The sequence below is a fragment of the Peromyscus maniculatus genome, chromosome 20 (assembly GCF_049852395.1).
Source record: "Peromyscus maniculatus bairdii isolate BWxNUB_F1_BW_parent chromosome 20, HU_Pman_BW_mat_3.1, whole genome shotgun sequence".
Taxonomy (NCBI): domain Eukaryota; kingdom Metazoa; phylum Chordata; class Mammalia; order Rodentia; family Cricetidae; genus Peromyscus; species Peromyscus maniculatus.
Window position 1 is genome coordinate 16,989,754 of NC_134871.1, and position 22,194 is coordinate 17,011,947.

Sequence of the window (22,194 nt, forward strand, 5' to 3'; positions counted from 1 at the left end):
TGTGTGTGTGTGTGTGTGTGTGTGTGTGTGTGTGTGTAGGGGGGTGTTGTAATCATTCACAGTGAGCAGCCAACAGGTTGGAAGCAAGCAACTTTCTATAACTAATATCCTTCATAAATGTTAGAGATAACATGTAGATATGGCTTGATAATATTTGTTTTTAGTTATTTTTCCAGTCTATTTCAGTGGGGTAAAGTACATTTTCAGTAAAGTTCAGTTTAGTAAAGTAAATTTTCTCCTTGTAAAAAATCCACTGAATCCCAAAAAATTTCCTCATCAATTTCCCATGTCATGTTTTCTGTTCTGTTCAATAAATATAGAGCAAAGGCTTTGGCTAGGAAAAATCATAGGAACAGGCACAGGTAATGAAATAGATCCTGACTCAGTGAGTTCAGAGGCAGGTCACCAACACAGAGGGCCTACAGCAGAGGAAAGATTGGCATGGGGGTTGGGGGGGGGCGAGTGGAGAATTAAAATTTTGGCTTACCCTTGATAAATTGTTCCAATAGGAACAACTTTTTTTTCCCCTTAATGTGATACCAAAGTATTTTGGTGCATCTGAGTGTTAACAGATGCACTTCTTAAATTGTAAAAAAAATAAAAGTGTTCCAGGATGGGTCTAATATCACCTCCTTTCTGAGCCCACTGTTTCTATTGAGTTCCAAAGTCCATGCGGATATGAACTGGCATCCATGGAATGTGCAGAAATTACAGCAACTGTGTGATCACATGAGATTTCTGTGAGTTCTGGTTTGTGCTGTTATCTTTAGAGAATCTCCATGTTATTTCAATTTAATCACTAATTCACTGCTAAAGCATAGGATTGGATACTCACTTGCTTATAACTTATACAACAAAAATCAAGTTTTAATTAAAAATAATGACTATACACACTATATGCACACTAATGTGTATGTATATACACATATATGCTTAAGAAGATCAGCTGATGGCATATTGGAATAACAAGGGCAGATGCCAGCTGATATCACTTTCTGACATCCTGAATATTGGAAATACCAAAGTGATGTCATTTGTAAAGCTACTGTGTGGAAAATGAGAGTGTTTGGTATGCTATAACTAAGAGATTTCAAGTATTCTTGAAATTTCTTCACAAAATACAATTTTCAACAAAGAAAGGCAGTTGGATATTTCATATTTGACCTATGTTATCAAAATAAACTTAAAAATATTTCTAGCTGGGTGATGGTGGCACACACCTTTAATCCCAGCACTCAGGAGGCAGAGCCAGGTCGATCTCTGTGAGTTCGAGGCCAGCCTGGTCTACATAGCAAGATCTAGGAGAGACACCAGAACTACACAGAAAAACCCTGTTTCGGAGAAAAAAAAGTTTCTGGAAGTCAATAAGATGCTGATAATTTATTTATGACTTGGATTGAGCAAACAGGATGTATGTATAACCAATAAATTTTCGTGAATTTTCATTGAAATCATTAGATGTCAAATGTATCATTCTCTATCTTTGCCTTTTAAAATGTTATTGTGGAAAGATAGAACCACAGAAAAGACAATACTTAAAGTATAGTGTAAATGTTTCTCATAATAAAGTTATACAAACATAGTTATGGGCTTTAAAAAGTTAGATCAAATAGCAGAGGTACCTAACAATTGTCCTCAGGTGGCAAGCATAAAAATTTTATGAAGGGAAGCTACTTGACGTAAACATAAATCTGGAAGGAAAAGAAAGAATTTTACAGACATTTTCAACCAATCTCTCAGGAGAGAAGCATTAGACTGTACAAAACAGCAAACAATCATTGTTTTGAAATTTTGAGTATACAATACTCCAAAAGATATCTAGCCCAATTCATAATTTATAACCTGGTATCTTCTAAACTGGTTTAGAGCTTTAAGATCTATTCATGTGAGCAGTAAGTGTAACTGAAGCCTGCAGACATCAGCACACAGGTTTTAACTTGTGAAACATTAGTTGAAGCAAACTTTCAACAGGTTGAGCTTTCCCACCATACATGAAAAATAAATGACTTTGTTTTAATTTTTTTAATCATTTCCTTGTATCTTCTTAATATTGTGCTGTTTACTATTTGCTTCAAAATCAATATTCCTGTGATTTTACTGATAGACAATATTTCAAGACCAAATATATTAGATATAATCAAAATGACTGATTAACTTTTAGAAGCCATCTTGTATGAAGAATAATGAAATGTATGCACTATTTCTCATACATAGGTTTGAGCATAACTTCAAAAATATTGCAACACTACTGTTGGAAGTACTGAATGCATTATATAATGCAAACATTTATCAATTGACTGATTTTGATGAGTCTATCTTTATCATCTCTTACCTCTTTAACCGATCACTTTGAAATATATCCTTTATTTGTTCATGATGAACAAGTTTTTATTCATTTATTATTTACTCATAACATTTTCCTTTAAAAAGGACTGCATAAAAGACACAAAACTGAGGCTCAAGTCATACCTCAGCTGCTAAGAGAACTTGTTTCTCTTGCACAGCACCCGCATGCTGGATCATAACCTTTTGTAACTCCACCTCTAGGTCACCCACCAAACACTTTTGGCTTCCACAGGCACTGAATGCACATGGTATGTGGAAGCAAAACACTCATAAAAACAAACAAGTATTTTAAAAGACACAAACTCCATATGTTATTGATATAATAAACACAAATTCGTGACAAAATAATTATAGCTGAAATTTAATAACAATGCACAATTATGCATAAATTTTTATATATAGATGCAATAATATTTACTACAATGTTGATATAATATATTCAATTACTCACTGAAATGCATATATTTGTATCTATATAAATGTTCACAACCATATAGATTATATATATAAACTTGTTATATTTGGTGGAAACAACAAGCAATATCTTGATTTCACAAGCTTGAAAAATCTTAATTCAGGCTAATGATAAAAAATTAATCAACTTTAAATTAAATTGCGATAAGAAGTATGATACATAAAATAATAGAATTTTTATGAAACAGAGAAGACAAGAAAAAGATCACTTTGGCAGGAGGTATTAGTTTAATATTCAGAAAAAGGTGGCACTTTTAATAAAAATATAAATAACTCATTGTTTTACTGCATGCCTGCCTGTATCCCAGAAGTGTTTCTGAGTGCCACATAAATAAGAGCTATTTAAAATATAGCTTTTAATTTTAGCTGTTATTTTTACAGAAAGCATGTGATAACTAATAAGAAGCATTTTATGTTAAGCACATGGATTCCATTAACTTGTGTCAAAACAAGTGAAACAAAATTAATAGAGTATTTTAAAATTTCCAAGTGATAAATAGGAGATTAGAATTTTAGTGGTAGTTACTAACATTCCAATTAAGTGTTTTTATCTTATTTATTTGGAACTGTACTTATAACTAAAACAATGTAATTATATAACTCTACTTGTATATAGGGCATAGCAATGTAGTGGGCGGTAGTAAGAGCACATGGTTACACATAAGAAAAAGTCCATACTATCTTCTTAGATTAATTTTTATTTGAGAAGATGGACTAAAGTTAGTCTCTATATAATGAGATGTGAGAAATGAATGCTAGTTTTCTTCCTCAATTTCTTCTCCCTTGTTTTAATTATAAAGACATAACATTAGTGATAAAACTCATTACAAAGTCTGGTTTATGTTATTTGAGTGGCTTTCCTCAAACCACACATTCTGAATTCTTTGTTCATTTTAAATATAGTTTTTTTTTGGTTTATTTTAACATTAATTACAATGTGATGAAAATCTAAACTAGCATACAGTTTTTAATGACATCCTTATAACTGTTTCCTCTAATAGTTTACATCTGATTATTTGCTCAATCTTGTTGATGTCTTGTATTACTAATGATCCTTTATTATTGAGTATAATAATATAACAATAAAATAAGAAACTAGAGAATTAAGGATTCATACCATGCTTGAAGTGATACAGAGCAGCCCTGAAATGGACTCATGCTCTGGGTTCTCATACTACTGTCCTCTTGAAAACTCCAGGGTTATATTCTCCAATTCTAGTGTTCAAGGGTAAGGTAGGTGCTTTGTTTCTGCTAAGAAAGTTATGAGTTTTATAACTGGCATTCAATCTATATAGTTACATGGTTTTAAAATTATCAGATGTTCAGAGTGGAAATTTTCTGTATCATTGACTAAAGAGGGTGAAAGTGATGCAGTATAATATTGGTGTTAGCTGAGGTTAAGTTCACAACAGTACAATCGTTATCTTGCCAAACATAGTTATAGATGGATACATTGATAAAGGGTGGACTGAGAAGTTTTGATTACATTGTGATGCCTCCATCACTATTTTTATAAAAATGATCTTGCTGGCTAGTCTCAGTAACAAATAACCAACAACACATTTTGCAGACAGATCACAGCTGACAAATTTCTCCACTAGCAAACTGTTGAAGTAGAAGGTCAAGAGGCAGCAATATGAGAAGACAATCAACTGAAAAATATTATTGGGTAACCACTTGAAACTTCCTTCATGAAATTGAAACCACTTGGAGAAGTGGAAATAATACGGATCAATAAAACAAACATCTGTTTTGGTGCTTGAGATGACAACAGAGCCACATACTAATCAGAGCACTATGTAGACTCAGAAGAGAGCTGAACAGCACACCACTATCAATGCTAACTGTATCTGTCCATTCTTTAAATGAGTTATTTGGAGACAGATGTAATAGGAAGACAATTTCCAAGGTACTGTCTTCTACATATTTATGAAAATTACAATACATAATGTCAACCTTACTTTGCTACAGATCACCAGAACTTACTCTTCATTGTTTTCTATCTTTCCTGAGTGAACTCAAGTTTCAGACTATTTATTGTAGAATACAAGGGTTCTTAAACCACAGGTGAGATCTTGCAATCAATCATCATCAGTGCTTGTATCACAAGGTACATGTTGGGAAAACGTCTCATTTATTATTCCACTAGATAGCATTTGTTGTCTTCATACATGTACCTCATTAATACACATATAAAATATATTTCTTTTTAAAATGCCTCTCCAGCTGAGAATCTGTGCAACACAATGATTTTTATATGTATTGATACTTAGAAATATAAAAGTACAGCAGTCTCTTTTTTATATTTGTTAGTGACCTTCTTAATAAAAAATGAGATTTCCATGGGGGAAAATTGTTATACTACCTTTAGGAATTTTATGCTTTCCAGTATTAAGTAGTGTATATTTCAACACCATGAATATCAGATAGCTAATAAAAGATATGTTTAAATTTATAAACCACAAAATAAAATAAAAATGAAAAGTTAGACTGAAAATCTATTATATGTCAGACACTAGACTAGTTGTTTGCAAGTCTTATTTTATTTACTCAGCTTTTTGTGTTATACTATACTTTTGTTATATACTTTGTTATGAATGGATATATTATATAAAAGCTGAAATAAGTTAATTTAACTAACTAGAAATAGCATTCAAAATTAAGTTATTTCCTTACATTTGTTTTCTTGCTGGAGAAAACAGTATTTTTAGCTGATTTATCACTCTCTCCTAGTATATTCAAGTCCTTGCATTGAGTCACCAGCACAGCATTTAAAAGGTGAATTATGTTTGTGTATGTACACTGGCATGTACCTATGTATGACCAGAGATATGGCCATTCATGGAAAATATTACAAATACATAATAATAATTATGCTACTTAAAAATCAAAGGTATGTTCTTGGTATTTACAAATCTGCATCACACATTCATACATATTTATTTTGTTAAAATGGTGCCTACCAAATTTCATTTTTACTTTTTTTTCAGAAGAAGGGTAAACAGAATGCCTGAATCTTAAGAGAAATAAATTTGCAAAATTATTCATCTATAATTAGACTAGAAAAAAAACTAGTGTTTTGTCCTCTAATAAATTTCCTCTTACGAAAATTTTCTTGTGCCAAACTTTAGGCATAAAACTTACCTGGAAAAATACTTTGTTAATGAGACTAGGCATCATTCAGGATAAATGATGGCACCTGTGGCATACTTTAAAGTCTCAGTAAGATGATCCAAATCCAAAAAACAAATGTTCCATGATTTTCCTCATTTGTGGATATTCATTTGAATCTTTAGATATATGTGTTTCACTTAAAATTAACACAGAATTCATTAAATTATTAATAAGTAACGGGATGGCTTTTATGAGAAGTGAAATGGAAGTATTATAAAGACTTAAAGGGGAACAATTAAATATAAGTGTTCAATGGGCTGTGGGACAGAATGGAATGATAGAGGAGAATTCATTGGGGGATAACTAACACTAATATCATTGAGAGAGAGAGAGAGAGAGAGAGAGAGAGAGAGAGAGAGAGAGAGAGAGAGAGAGAGAATGTAGTTACCCTACAAAGGGCAACAACCCCCTAGAAACCACAGGTTCACACATAAAAAGCATAGTGCCATCAGTGAGTAACATTCTTTTGGAATTATTGATCAGTGAGCTTTTATAACACACCAAACATTACAGGATATTGGCAATGCTTTTGATTATCCCAGAACTTGACAATAAGATGCTGTTGTTGAAGACAACACATATTTGAGTTGCAGAACATGACCAAATCAAGCTAGTACTCATGGGGAAGCCTCCTCCCTCTTCAATAGCTTTCAGAATGCTGGAAGGTTCTTTGAATGTTATTGTAACGAGTCATCAACATTCTCCACCTGTGAATCCTGTCAAATACACTAAGAGCCAGCCTGGCAAGATGTGCCCATCTGAGCAAAGCAATGAGTGCCACGAGAGTAACCAACAAGTTTCTGATTGGACTTAAGGCTCACTCCACAAGTTGACACCCCTACATACCACCATTATCTGGACTAAGAACCAGTGGTCACAGAGCTCAAGGGCTGTAGTCTACAACCTACTTTTATTAGTCTGCTAAATGAGCAGAATTTTAAACCCACTCCTAATGAATTATATATGTAATAATACTATCAACCATATCAGAAAATCTTTCGTGCAGTTAATGGTAATTAATACAGAGACCTATGGCTAGTCAAGGTGCAGAAAATAAGAAACTCTAGAATGCTAAGACTTAAAGGGGAAATTTATATATTTCCTCATCTCAAGGCTCATGGATAATTGTGGAAGAGGAAGCAGAGAGACTCTAAGAGCCTGAGGCATCAGTTAACTACAAGAAAAATATTGCTTTCCAGGCACAGCAGGGAAGTTGCCCTTACGAAAGCACTTCAATTTTGACAGCACACACAAGATCTGTTCATGTTCTAAGTAAACAAAGCACTAGGATGGAGGAGGGAAATGGGAATGAAGTCTCAACCCTAGAAAAGATATTATTCGTAACTAATAACTGCTGGGAGAGACAGTGATAAAGATAAATAGATTCGATTAGCTAGAGATTAAGTTCTGAAATATGTAAGTTGTTTAAACAACGTGCTCTATAGGCAGATATGGTAGCATTTGTGTATTAGTGTATTATCCCAGTGCTTAGGATGAGAATTAATCAGAGGGTTGTAAGATTAGCAGGCTCTACACAGTGAAACCCTGTCTCAAAACCAACAAAAAGGAGGACTGGGTACAGGTAATGGAGATAAATTATGAAAGAGGATGCAAAGCTAATATTTGTACTTCTAAGTCTGATATGAATTTTGTTTTGTTTTGTTTTGGAGGTGGATAAGTGCATGATAGTGAAAGTGTAAACTTTAATGTGAAGCAATACATCCAAGAGTATATGGGTAGCACAAATTGTGAGTGATTTCTTAAAATATGTGCAAGATGAATATGACATTAAGGAATGTATTCTGTTTGAGAATGTTGTTTTGTTTTGTTTGTTTGTTTTGTTTTGTTTGTTTGTCAGTTTCACATGAGTGAGAGCCATCAGTGAAAATGGAGCCTCCATTGGGAAAATGCCTGTGGAAAATTTTCTTAATTAGTGATTAATGTGGGAAGACCCAGCCCATTGCAGATGATACCACCCTGGGCTGGTGATTCTGGGTTCTGTAAGAAAGCAGGCTGAGAAAGCTATGAGTAGCAAGCTAGTAAGTATTCCTGGCCTCTGTGTCAGCTCCTGCCTCCAGGTTCTTACCTTCTGAGCTCCTCTCCAGACTTGGGTCAATGATAGATTATATATATGAAAATTTAAGCCAAATAAACCCTTTCCTCCACAACTTGTTTTTAGTTATGGTGTTTAATTAAAATAATAGTAATCCTAACTAAGACAGTAGGAAATGGGGAGCTAAAGGTTTAAGTGTGTATGAGACTCAGAAGACAGGGAAAAGGAGAGTAGGAGGTTGATTAATCTAATCTAAGGATCTTTGAACAATTTTTAGGAAACCATACTGAATTGAAAGTTAATTAAAGCATAACTGAAAAATCCCCCCAAAAAAACAAACAGTGAAAACAAGACCAACAGACAAAAACAGGAGTTTGAACAGCCGTGTCCTGCATTGGTGAACAATGCTGCTCCCAGAAGAAATCGCTATTAAATGAAAAATCTCAGTGTCAGGTATAGGTTACTTCCATATAAGTTATTAGTCAGTGAATCACCAGAGGCACCCAAAACAAGAAGGCTATTTCCAGTGCTTCTGGCTGCTCAATGGAACTAGACAGTAAGACCTTATTGCAGCAGACATCACACTCTTCAGCTACAGGACACAGGGAAATCAATCTTGAACAGATCAGCAAAGTCTCTCCCTGCAGGCTAGCTTTCATATTACTGGAAAATACTATCCAGGCTCTGGGATGGGAAAAGACATCAGTAGTCTAACCCATGCTGGACCCTGCATGCTACAATAGTAACCTTGCCAGGTATGATGTGTGTACTTCTGCAATGATGGCAAGACTATGAGGTGCTCAATCTCAATCTTGTTTAGGTTTCAGGGCTGGTCCATAGGAGGAAATTCAAGCCTGGCACTGTAAACGTGGTTAAAATCTATGGTCAGAGAAGCCATGGACCCTAGGGCAGAACCTCTTGGCATTGTTTTGCTAAATGTCCACATTGTCAAATGCCCTTCTGAACATTTCCACTGATGTCCTGAGATGTATTCTGCTATCAACCTTGATCAGATATGCTTCTCATTAAGGAGGGTAGTGGTTAATGTTGGGTCTCATTACTCTTTGAAATGCTGTGAATATGTGTCTGTGAGTGCTTAGACATAGATGTAACATCTAGACTAACAGCTTCCCCAGGCTCAAGTAACAGCTCATGAAAGGGGGTAGACTGAAAGAATGTAAGAGTTGGAGAATGTGTAGGAATGCTATGAAAGTTAGGCATCTGAACATGGCATGGTTTTTACAATTATGAACTGAACAGCATCAGACCTTTATACAAGGTCCAATGTGGATCTGAAAGGGGCTTTAATTTCCTACCATTTTTGCTTAGGAATCAATGGCAGCAGATGGCTGCAGAAAGAGGAGAGTTCCCCCAGTTTTGGAAGGTCAGGATTCCATCAGGTTTTCCATGATTTAGTGGGTGATCCTGCATGGTGCATATTGGTGACATTAATTGGACTTGGTGGGTTGTACTAGTAATTTTAAACAGACATTAAGTTAGGAGGGAGTTGGGAGATAAGGTGAGGGGTAGAGGGGTAGTTAGAGAGGGAGTGGGGAACATACTATATACACGTATAACATTCAAAGAACAGTATTTTAAATTTAAAGTATGTTCTAGCTTGCTTTGTGTTGTGATAATAAAGACCAAGACATAAGGAATTTGGGGAGGAAAGAGTTTATTTCAGCTTGCAAGTTACAGTGCATCATCAAGGGAGACCAGAATAGGAATGCAAGGCAAGAACCTGGAGGCAGAACTGGTTACTTACTTCCTACCCTGACTGCTGGCTGCTTCCTGTATATGCCCAGTCCCACCTAATCAGGACTGGCACTGCCCACTGTGGGTTGGGCCTCCTACAGCAATTGGAAATCAAGAAAATTCCCAATAAAAATAAATACAGGCCATTGTGGTGCAGTCAAATTCTCATTTGTGATTCCCTCTTCACACACACACATCAAGTTTTATAACAAGTTGACCCAAACCAGTTAGCACAGTGTTTATTTGAGTTTCCCCCTATGTTTCCAGCCTGTATACCAAGACTTGAAGTAGTGTGACTTTATTTATATCTAATAATACAGTAGGGGAGAAAAGTCATCATAGAATAATGACTCAAGACAGCAGTATGGAAATGGACCAAAATGATTATTAAATGTATTAATGTTTTATAAGAAAAACAAAGAAAACAAACAAAACTTTCCCTACACATGCCTGTATTTCTTATATTACAGTCATATAATTCTTTCTTTTAATATATAACCCTGATTTTCATTAGAGATTGATTGTGTCTGTCAGCAGTTTTCCTACTGAATGTAGAGAAGATATGTGACTCAATAATGCATAGCAACATATTTTTAAGAGTCAAAAATTTCTAGTAAGAACTGATGAGTACAGTTATTGATTAAAAGCTCGTACATACAATTTCTTGGTAAATTCATAGTATAATAAGCCCAGTGCAAGAAAGACAAGAAATAAATCCCTTCCTGTTTTTTTTCTATTTTCAACTTTATATTTCACATAGTTTATTTTCCATGGATTTATCACTGAATCAGTAGAGAAACCAGGGTGACTTGGGCTTTCTACTTATTATTTTTTTAAAGAAAAACACCAGTCTGATCAATATTAGAAATTAAAGGTAAAACAGTTATTGCAGTTTGGGAATAAGCAAATCTTTGCAAGTTTTAATATGCCTACACACTGAAGGAGTAAGTCACTAAATCTGATTTACAGCAGGACTAAGATGCTTAATAAAATTCAGGCACACTGTGTATTGCTCAGAGAAACACACAGGGAGAGGAGAAGTGAGATTCAGTGTAGTATTTGTTGTCAAGGCTACAACTGGTTCCACACTGCTGGGCTCATGCTTCATTTGAGTTCCCTGTGACATGTATTTGTGGAAGAAAGGGCTAAAAATAAAAATATCAACAGCTTATAGGTATAAAAGTAAAGCAAGATTGAGTTTGATATATGACTAAGTGGTTGCTGTGCCCTGTGGAAACCTGAGGTACAAAATATTATAAATCAGAATGCATGTATACATACAGCATGTATAAAGATATTTGTAACTATTTAAAACATTTCAGATATGTATTCTTAATTATAGATTAATATTTGCTGTTGATGCTTTCTTAAATTTGTATTAAATAATTATCCTTAAACATCTTCAGAGTTATAGGATCTAAACCCACGTAGACTGTATGCCTAGAAGAACAAAGGATAAAATAATAAAATAATTTAATTTCCAAGCATATTATAAAGTTGAGGTATCCTCAAATTGATATTATTCCATTTTAATATGTAAAAGGAAAATAATATTCTGATTTATTAAATAAAAGAGAGAAAGGAAAGAAGGGGGAAAGAGAAGAGGGAGAGAGAAGGAAGGAAGGAGGAGAGGGAGGGAGGGAGGGATGGAGAAAGGAAAGAAGTGGAGGTGAGGATAAATAGAAGAGGAGACAAAATGGAGAGAAGTAACTCTGGCACCCTGGAAACTCTAGTGAGCAGCACTGTGGAAGCAGAGTGCTTATTGGATAAGTTTCATTTAACACGTGGCTTTAGGTATAGTAATGATTGACAGGGATTCCACGGTCATGAGGATAGCAAGATGCTTTAGAAATATTTACAAGGATTAATTTGAAAGACTGAAGTTCTTATATCTTAAGTAAAGAAGCCATGCCATCCTAGGTAATCCTATTATGAAACCCTATCTGTAAACACAGTTTGGAAAGCCAGAAAAAAAAATCTGGATTGGATTTAATCATTAGAGGAAAACAATCTTTCTTCCCTGAAGTCTACAGAAAACCATGTATAAAATTGAGGGGAGATATTCCTGACAAGTATGGGAGCAGATAATGGTTGGCTCCTTTAATTCATCATTACTTTTCACTGTTAACATGTCAAGGCATTTAGAATTCCATGTTAGTAACAGATTTGGGGAAGTTTTTCACACATTTTGACCTCATTAATAAATACCATTCTTTCTCACTCACTGGCATCCAGAATTTAAAGCAAGACTGGAAATTAATGGTCCACACAACTGCCACAGAAAATAGCCAAACCTGAAATTAATTATGATGAATTCACTTGATTTATTCTTTTTATCTCACTTTAGTACCTTCTGTTTGTCGGCATCTTGCTGTTCTTCTGATTTTATAGGTGTGAGGCCTTGGGTTTTTTGGAAACCCTGGAATACTCAGCATGATGCTGAGGCCTCAAGCTCTTATCACGGCAAGCAAAACTGTCAGTTCTGGAACACTGCTGAGAAGGAGACTCAAGCTAGAGGAATGCAGACCCAGCAGTTCACAGGGAGCCGAGCAGGGACTGAGAGGAAACTCATTAATGGGGGATTAAATGGATAAAAATAATGCTTTCAGTCCTTAACGTGTATTTACACTCAAAAATATAGGCTTGAAAATAATCACGTTAGCACAGTTTGAAATAGTTGCAGGAGTGTTCTGTGTTAGCTCAGCTAGAAATTATTCAGTTTGCTCACTTTTCCTTAATCATATCAAAACCATATAAGCAAATAAAAACAACATAATTTTTGACACCTAAACCCATTTGTAGATTTGGAAATATAATAAAAATTTTAAGTATTGAGTTAAAACTTTTTAAATTGAATATTGGGTTAATTTAGGTGTGTAATAAATATTTACATGAAGGATATACTTTATAAAATAAAATAATAACCAACTATTTTTAAACTTTTGTCCCATCTGTCTTTTTCATTGCACAGTAAGTAAAATATATATACATATATTATAAATATTTGGAAGAATCACCAATACAGAAATGTTTTTTCTTTTCAGTACTGAGTTCTCAAGCAGGCCTTCACACAAGCTGGGAACACCATGTATCAAATGTTATGTGTTTGTTTGAAGTAATTTTTTTTTTGATAAGTTTCTCACATGGTAGTTTGGAGCAAGAAAATCAAAACACAAGATTGAGCCCTGTCACCCCTTGTGGCATTAGTACTGATATAACTGCTGAATAATTTATGGAAAGAAATTTCAAAACAGAGAAAAGAACTAGGCCATGAAAGAAAAGATAAAAAAGTATCATCCACTTTGTTAATTTGCATTTGTGTCTTTATATCTAAAATAATACATTGACTTTGTGTTTCTGTGCTCTGGACACTGCAAGTTTAAAATTAAAATTCCTCTGACTCCAGAGTATCATCCCATAGGAATTAATGAATAGCCTCAAAGCAGAGGGAGGTATGGTGATATTTTATTTGTGCTGAAATGTGATTTTATTTGTATGTTAATAAATAAATTTGCCTGGGGCGGTCAGAGCTAATAGCAAGCCATAGTAGAAGTCTGGCAGTGGTAGCACACACCCTTAATCCGATCACACACGGCAGGCAGAGTCTATGTGTTCAAGGACATAGCCATCTTGGAGACACATGCCTTTAATCTCAATACCAACCATAGAGACCTGGAGGTCTGTATAGACATACAATGACAAGGAGGTCATGTGGTTGGATTTGCAACCAATGAGAAGGCAGAACAGAAAGTCAATAAAAAGACAGACACACAGAAAGTAGGTCTTTCTCAGGGGAAGGATGGCAGCAGCACCAGGTGGTATCAGCTTTTAGCTACTGTTCTCTGATCTCTGGGCTTTTAACTTTGCATTTGGCTCTGTGTTTCTTATTTAATAAAACCATTTAGAATTACACCTACACAGACTATTATATCCAGCAAAAGATTCAATCACTGTAGATGGAGAACACAAGATATTTCATGACAAAGTCAAATTTAAACAGTGTCTAACAAATCCAAACCTACAGAAGGTGCAGAAGGAAAACTCCAAGTTAGGAAGGTTAAGTATAGCCACAAAACACAGAGAATAAATAAACTCACACTAGCAAAATAAAAGGAAGGGAAACATGAAAGCATACATACACATACACACAGAGAGATACAGAAAGACAATGAGAGAAAGAGAAAGACTGCTGCCATCACCACTACCAACAATGAAATAACAGGAATTAACAATCATTGGACAATAATATCCCTCAATATCAAGGTACTCAATTCCCAATAAAAAGACACAGGCTAACAGAATGCATGCACGAAACAGGGTCCTTCCTTCTGCTGTATACAAGAAACACACTTCAACATCAAAGACAGGCATTACCTCAGAGAAAATCAGTGGGAAAAGATTTTCTAAGCAAATAGACACACAAAGCAAGATGGTGTATCTAATATCCAACAAAATAAACTTCAAAACAAAATTAATAAAAAGAGATGGAGGACATTTCATACCCATAAAAGGAAAAATCCACCAAGATGATGTCTCAGTTCTGAACATCTATGCTCCAAATACAAGGGCACTAAAAAAAATATTAAACTTTAAATCACAGATCAAATCTTGCAAATTTATAGTGGAAGATTTCAGTACATACTCTCACCAATAGACAGGCTATCCAGACAGAAACTAAAAAGAGAAATAAAGGAGCTAACAGATATTATGACTCAAATGGACCTAACAGATATTTATAGAAAATTTACCCTAAACAAGGGAACATACCTTCTTCTCAGCACTCCCCAGAATCTTCTCCAACATTGATCACATGCTAGATCACAAAGCAAGTCTAAACAATTGAAATAATTCCCTGTATCTTATCAGGCCACCACAGATTAAAGCTCTATTTCAGTAACAACAGAAAAATCAGAAAGCCTACAAACCAATGGAAACCAAACAATTCTCTGTTGACCACTGGGTCAACAAATAAGAAAGAAAGAATTTGAAGACTTCCTAGAAGTCAATGAAAGTGAATGCATAACATACTCAAACTTATGGGATACAATGTAAGCAGTGCTAACAGAAAACTTCATATACTAAGTGCCTTCATAAAAAAAAAAATTAGATGATTTCATACTAGCAACTTAACAGTGCACCTGAAAGCTCTAGAACAAAAAGAAGCCAACCCACACAAGAGGACTCAAAGGCAGGACTCAACTTAGGGCTAAAATCAATCAAATAGAAACACAGAAAACAATATAAAGTATCAAGCACACAAAAAGTTGATTCTTTGAGAAATTCAACAAAATAGAGAGGCCCTTACGCAAACTAACTAAAAGATAGAGAAAGAATATCCAAATTAACAACATCAGAAATGAAAAGGAGGACATAACAACAGACTCCAAGGAAATCCAAATACTCATTAGGTCTTCCTTCAAAAACCCATTTTCCACAAAATTGGAAAAATATAAAAGAAATAGACAGATTTTTTGATAGATACCACTAAACAAGATTAAGTCAAGGTCAATAAACAATTTAAATAGACCTAAAACCCCTAAGAAGAGAGAAGCAGTCATTCAAAAAGCACAGGGCTAAATGGTTTTAGCAAAGAATTTTACCAAACTTTCAAAGAAGAGCTGATATCAATACACCTCAAATTAGTCTACAAAATAAAAGCAGATTAACTTTGCCAAATCCATTTTATGGGGCCACAGTCACCCTGATACCCAAACCACACAAAGATTGAAGAATCAAAAGGGAATTACAGACCAATATCAATCAAGACCATTAATGCAAAAAGACTCAGTAAAATAGTGACCAACCCTAAGATCAAAAACACTGAAGACAGCTTATGTTGGAGAGGTTGTGGAGCAAGGGGAACACTCCTACACTGTTGGTGTGAATGCAAACTTGTACAGCTACTTTGGAAATCAGTTTGGTGGTTTCTCAGAAAATTGGGAGTAAGTCTTTCTCAAGACCCATCTATACCACTCTTGGGCATATAACCAAGGAATGCTCAATCTTACCACAAGCACTCATGCTCAACTATGTTCATATCAGCATTATTCATAATAACAAGAACCTGGAAAAACCTAGATGCCTCTCAACTGAAGAATGGATAAAGAAAATGTGACACATATACACAATGGAGTACTACTCAGCAGTAAAAAAAATGATATCATGAAATTTGCAATAAAAAGGATGGAACTAGAAAATATCATCTTGAATGAGGTAACCCAGACTCAGAAGGACAAACATAGTATGTACTCACTCATAAGTGGATACTAGACGTGAGGAACGGATGGCCAGACTGCAACGCACAGCTCCAGAGGGGCTAGCTAACAGGGAAAGACCCTAGGAGGGACACATGGATGGCCCTGTGAAGGAGAATTTGAGGAAATCTACATGAGTGGACTGGTGTGGGGGGGATAGGAAGAGGCAGGGTGCTGGGGAAGCTCTCAGGAATCCACAAGGATGACCCCACCTTGGTCTGCTGGCAGTGGTCCAGAGGGTGCCTAGACTGGTCTAGCAAATAACCTAACTGTCATCATAGAGCCTTTGTCCAGTGACTGATGGAGGCAGATGCAGAGATCTGCAGCAAGGCACCCGGCTGAGCTCCAAGAATCCAATTGATGAGAGAGAGGAGGGATTCTTCAGGAGAGGGACATTGAGATCATGATGGGAGGACATGCAGAGATGACCAGCCAGACTAGTGGAAGCCCATGAACAGTGGACTGGTGGCTGTGGAGCCCCCATGGGACTGGACCAGGCCTTCTGGATATGAAAGACAGTTGTTTGGCGCAAACTGTTTTGGGGACACCTAGGCAGTGGAATAGGGATCTGTCCCTGGTGCATAGGCAGGTTTCTGGGTACCCAGTGCCTGTGGTGTGACACTTTGCGAAGCCTTGGTGCAGTGGGAAGGGGGCTTGGACCTGCCTAGGCTCAGTGTGCTGGGCTCTGCTGACTCCCCATGGGAGACCTTGATTTGGGGGATGTGGGGATGTGGAGTGGCTTGGGAGAGATTCAAGGTGGTAGGAGGAGGGAGGAGGGGGGATCTGTGGGTGATATGTGGAGTGAGCAGAAAATTTCTTAATAAAGAAAAATGAAAAAAAAAAAATAGTGGCCAACCAAATTCAAGAACACATCTAAATGATTATCCACCATGATAAATACACTTCATTCCAGAGATGAAGGGATGAGTCAATATGTCATAACCTGTCAATATAATCCAGCATATAAACTAACTCAAAGAAAAAAACCACACCCAATCATCTCATTAGATGCTGAAAAAGCCTTTGACAAAATCCCAAACCCCATCATGATAAAAGTTTGGAAAGATCAGGGATACAAGGAACATACCTCAACATAATAAAGGCAACATCCAATACCATATTAAAAGGAGAGAAACACAAAGTAATTCCATTATAATCAGGAACAAACAAGGCTGTGTAGTGGGTAACCATTCCAGCTTTGACCTGGAAGTACCACCCCCTTTGAGGCTTTGGTAACTGTCAGGTCTACAAGGCAGAGCCGAGAGAGGAACCCTGAAGCCCCAAGATCCAGATGGGTGAGCTCTATTGGTTCCTGAATCCTGGACGCTGGAGGTAGATGGAGCAGAGTTCTCCAGAGAACACTGCTGGACTGTGCTACACCTTTCCCAGACCCTGTAACCTATCCCTCCACTTGTAAGTTACCCCACAAAATAAAACTCCCCTTTAACTATGTGGAGTTGCCTTAATATTTAAACCAGTATCTGGTGCTCATGTGGGGCAAATTCCAAAGGCCTGCGTGGCTCCTACCCTCAGCCTCCTCCCTGACTGGTGGGCACCTAAACCTGCCTGCAGAGTTCCATATAACCAGGGAACGCCTACACAGTTCCATTCCCGGAAAAAGGGAATATCTAATTATGGTCTCAATTCCCTGGCAAGCTTAGCCCTCAGACCAGCGGAAAAAAGCTGCTGTGAGTGAGGTGTTCCCTCTCTTCCCTGACTGCCAGCTCCCCACCATCTCTGCCCCGCCTTCAGCTGCTGCCAACCAAGGTCGGCAGAAGGACCTGCTTTGGAGCTATACCAGTGCCTCCTGCTGGCTGAAAAGCGCTACTACACCGCCCCCCAAACCACTGAAAGGTAAGATAGGCAAACCAGCGTTTTATTTCAAGTAAAAGTACTTGATAATTTTACACCTTGAAACTGACTAACAATTTTTGAATAATTCTTGTAGTATGGCCCACAACATTACCTCACAAGAATTTAAAAACTTTTTTTGCCTGCATGATGAATATTTAATGAATAGAACACTAACTCTTCCAGAGTGAAGTTGTAGCTACTCAGACACTGTATAAGGAAGAAAGATTATTGTTAATTGATAAGATAAGGTCCATGGAATCATATGTTTCAGAAGAACAAGAAAACTTCCATGATTCTATGAGAAATCTGGGATCCCTTGCAAGAGAGGAGGTTCACTCCCTAGAACAGACCCTAGGTGTTCGTTTGCAAGCCCTGGAAGAAACTCTCAGTAAACACGACAAGGGACCTAAAAAGCAGAAGGGCAAGACCATATAGGTTGTAATATCTCCAAATAGCTCTCATACAATGGCTTATTCTGTCATCATCCATGAGAAGCCAGCAGATGACACACACCCTGAGCCATATATGACATATACATTACAACCAATTTCAACAAGGGACTTTAAAAATATAAAGGAAGCAGTAGTTACATATGGGATACAATCCACATACGTAAAACAGATGTTAAATTCATGGTCTACCTCACATAGAATCATCCCAGATGACTGGCATCAGTTAATTTCAGCTGTTCTAGAATATAGCCAGCAGCTACAGTGGAAGAGCTGGTTGAGAGAAGAGGCAAAAAATTTAGAACAACAAGGTAAACTCAGAGGTTTTGTGATCTCCCAAGATAAAATACTTGGTGAGGGATGTTTTGATGTCAGGAATGTAAAAGCCAGTTATGATGAGAATACAATATCCCTTGGCCATACAGCAGCTCTAAATGCTTGGAAAAAAATTCCAGAACCTGGAAAACCAACTGAGGTATACACAAAGATATTTCAGGGACTGCATAAACCTTTCACTGATTTTTTTTTTACAAAGACTGAACACAGCTATAACAAAAGCTGTGTCAGATAAAGAACTAAGAAAAGTATTAACTGAGTCCTTGACATTCAACAATGCTAATGCAGAATGCAAAAGAATACTTACACTGTTAAAGTTCAGATCAGCTCCTTTGGAAGAATGGATTCAGTATACTATTGGTGTTGAGTCTCTTAACTACAGTAATAAGGCTTGGATAGGAGAGACAAATCCCAGAGGTGAAAGAAAGCCCTGTGATAGCAAATGTTTTAATTGTGGTATACCAGGTCATATAAGTAAAAACTGTACATGGGGTGCTCCTAGAAGTAATACTCCTTCTAGAAATAACCAAAACAGGAGACCCCAATCTCCTGGATTATGTAGAAGATGTGGCAAAGGCCAACATTGGACCAGTGAGTGCAGATCAAAAATAGATATATGAAGCAACCCTTTATGGTCAGAAAAGGCCTCAGGAGGACTCTTGCAGGCCCCCAAATCAAACGTGATACAAAAATTTCCAGCCACTGTGGAAGAAATTCCTCTCCAGGACAACTGAATAAACCAATGCCTAATGTAAAAACCTATACTACAATGGATGATAAAACAACTCTGATAGATGAATCACAATTTCCAAAGAACACAATAAAACAAATATTTTGGCAAACTTCCATAAATGAACAAAGGCCAAAGCTTAGAATTTGAATTAATGGCCTGGTTCTGGAGGGCCTGGTAGACATGGGTGTGGATGTGACTATAATTACACCAAAATCATGGCATCTGAATTGGCCTCTTCAAGAGGTAGATGTCCAACTTCTAGAGATTGGAATTCTATCTGTTTCTTTACCATACCCTTACAAGAAAATGATAGAGAAAAATTTGCCTTCTCAGTACCTAATTATAACAATTCCCAGGCAGTCAAAAGATATCAATGGAAGGTCCTGCCACAGGGAATGTTAAACAGCCCTACCTTGTGCCAATACTTTGTGCAAAATCCACTGGAGATCATCCATGTAAAGTTTCTACAATCCATAATTTATCACTATATGGATGATATCCCATTAGCTGATCCAAAGTTAGACACATTAGAAAGTATGCTTGAAGAAGTAGAGTTTTGCCCCACTGGGGACTGCAAATTGCTCCTGAAAAAAATACAAAGAGGATATTCTATTAATTACTTAGGATATAAGATATAGCTACAAAAAAAATAGACCCCAGGGAGTACAACTAAGAAGAGATTAATTGAAGACTCTTAATGATTTTCAAAATTGTTAGGAAGCATTTCCAACTTACTGGGTATCATGGGAATACACAAAGATGGACTACAAAATTTGACTAATAGTCTAGAGAGGGACAAAGAATTAAATAGTCCAAGAGAATTATCAGCTGAAGCTGAGAAAGAATTGGCTCTACTAGAAAAGACAATTCAAGAAGCACATGTGTATCATGTGGATCCAGAACTTAAATGCATTCTTGTCATATTCCCCTCTAGACACTCCCCCACAGGTATTTTGATGCAGATGGAAGATATTATATTGGAATGGATATTCCTACCATGTAGACCAAATAAGAAGTTAAAGACTTACATAGAAAAGATCTCTGATTTGATTCAAAAAGGTAAATTGAAACTTCACCAGTTGATAGGAATGGACCCAGCAGAAATTGTAGTACCTTTAACTAATGAGGAAATTTCATCACTATGGAAAGATAATGAATACTGGCAGAGAGCCTCCAGTAAATTTTTGGGAGATTATTAATAACCATTATCCCAAAAGCAAAAGAATAGACTTCATAAAGAAGATGGAATGGGCCCTTCCTCATATTGTACGACAAAAGCCAATTTCTAGAGTCCTCACATTCTATACTGATGCAAATAAATCAAGGAAATAAGGATACAAATCAGGAGTGTTGCTGGAGGTCTTCTCTCCAGGTTCCACCAAGCCCCACAGTCCCATAATCCACGTATAAAATAATCACTCAGATGCTTATATCACTTATAAACTGTATGGCCGTGGCAGGCTTCTTGCTAACTGTTTTTATATCTTAAATTAACCCATTTCTATAAATCTATACCTTGCCACGTGGCTGGTGGCTTACAGGCATCTTTACATGCTGCTTGTCCTGGCGGTGGCTGCAGTGTCTCTCCCCCTTCTTTCTGCTTCCCCAATTCTCCTCTCCTCTTGTCCCTCCTATACTTCCCGTCTGTCACTGGCCATAAGTGTTTTATTTATATAGAGTGTTATCCACAGCACTTCCCCTTTTCTTCTTTTTTTAAAAAGGAAGGTTTTAACTTTAACATGGTAAAATTACATATAACAAAACAATTATTAAGCAAGAATTGCAGTTACAATATTAAAGAAGATGTCCTATCTATCTTATATTTGTGAGTTTAAGGTTTTATATCTAACTTATCTTTTATCATAACTGAGGAAATTACAACTATCTAATCTTCAACCACATCAAAGACCTCACTCAGAAGGATATAATATTACCTGAGAAATGGGAGAAGGATGTAAGCAATTTTCGGGAATCTTGTAAGAGTAGACCAAGACAGCTGGCAGCCTGGACAGTCACCTAATGTTTCTCAGCATTGTTGGTGCATTCAAATTGGCTACAGGCCTAGAGTATCTGACAGACCATTTTCAGAAGCAGGAATTTTGAAAGACCATCTTACCCTGTCTTGGCAGAGTACAGGGGTTGCTTTCCTTGTGTCCTGCTTGTCCAGGAAGGTTAGAGCCTTCTTATTTAGACAAAAGGGGGAGATGTAGTGAGTAGCTGTTTCAGCTTTGACCTGGAAGTACCACCCCCTTTGAGGTTTTGGTAACTGTCACGCCTACAAGGCAGTGCCGAGAGAGGAACCCTGAATACCCGAGATTCAGATGGGTGAGCACTCTTTGTTCCTGCATCTTGGTAGCTGGAGGTAGACTGAGGAGAGTTCTCCAGAGAACACTGCTGGACTGTGCTACACCTTTCTCAGACCCTGTAACCTGTCCCTTCACTTGTAAGTTACCCCCAAAAATAAACCTCTCTTTTAACTACATGAGGTTGCCTTAATATTTAAACTCATAAGGCTGTCCATTCTCTCCATATATATTCAATATAGTACGTGAAGTACTATATAGAGCAATAAGACCTCTAAAGGAGATCAAAGGGATACAAACTGGAAAGGAAGACATTAAAATATGAGAGTATATGTAAGTGACACAAAAAGTTCAACCAAGGAACTTCTACAGTTCATAAACATCTTTAGAGAAGTGGCTGGATATAAGATTAACTTAAAAAAACAATAGTCTTCCTCCTGAAGTCACTGTTTTTCTCTGCTGA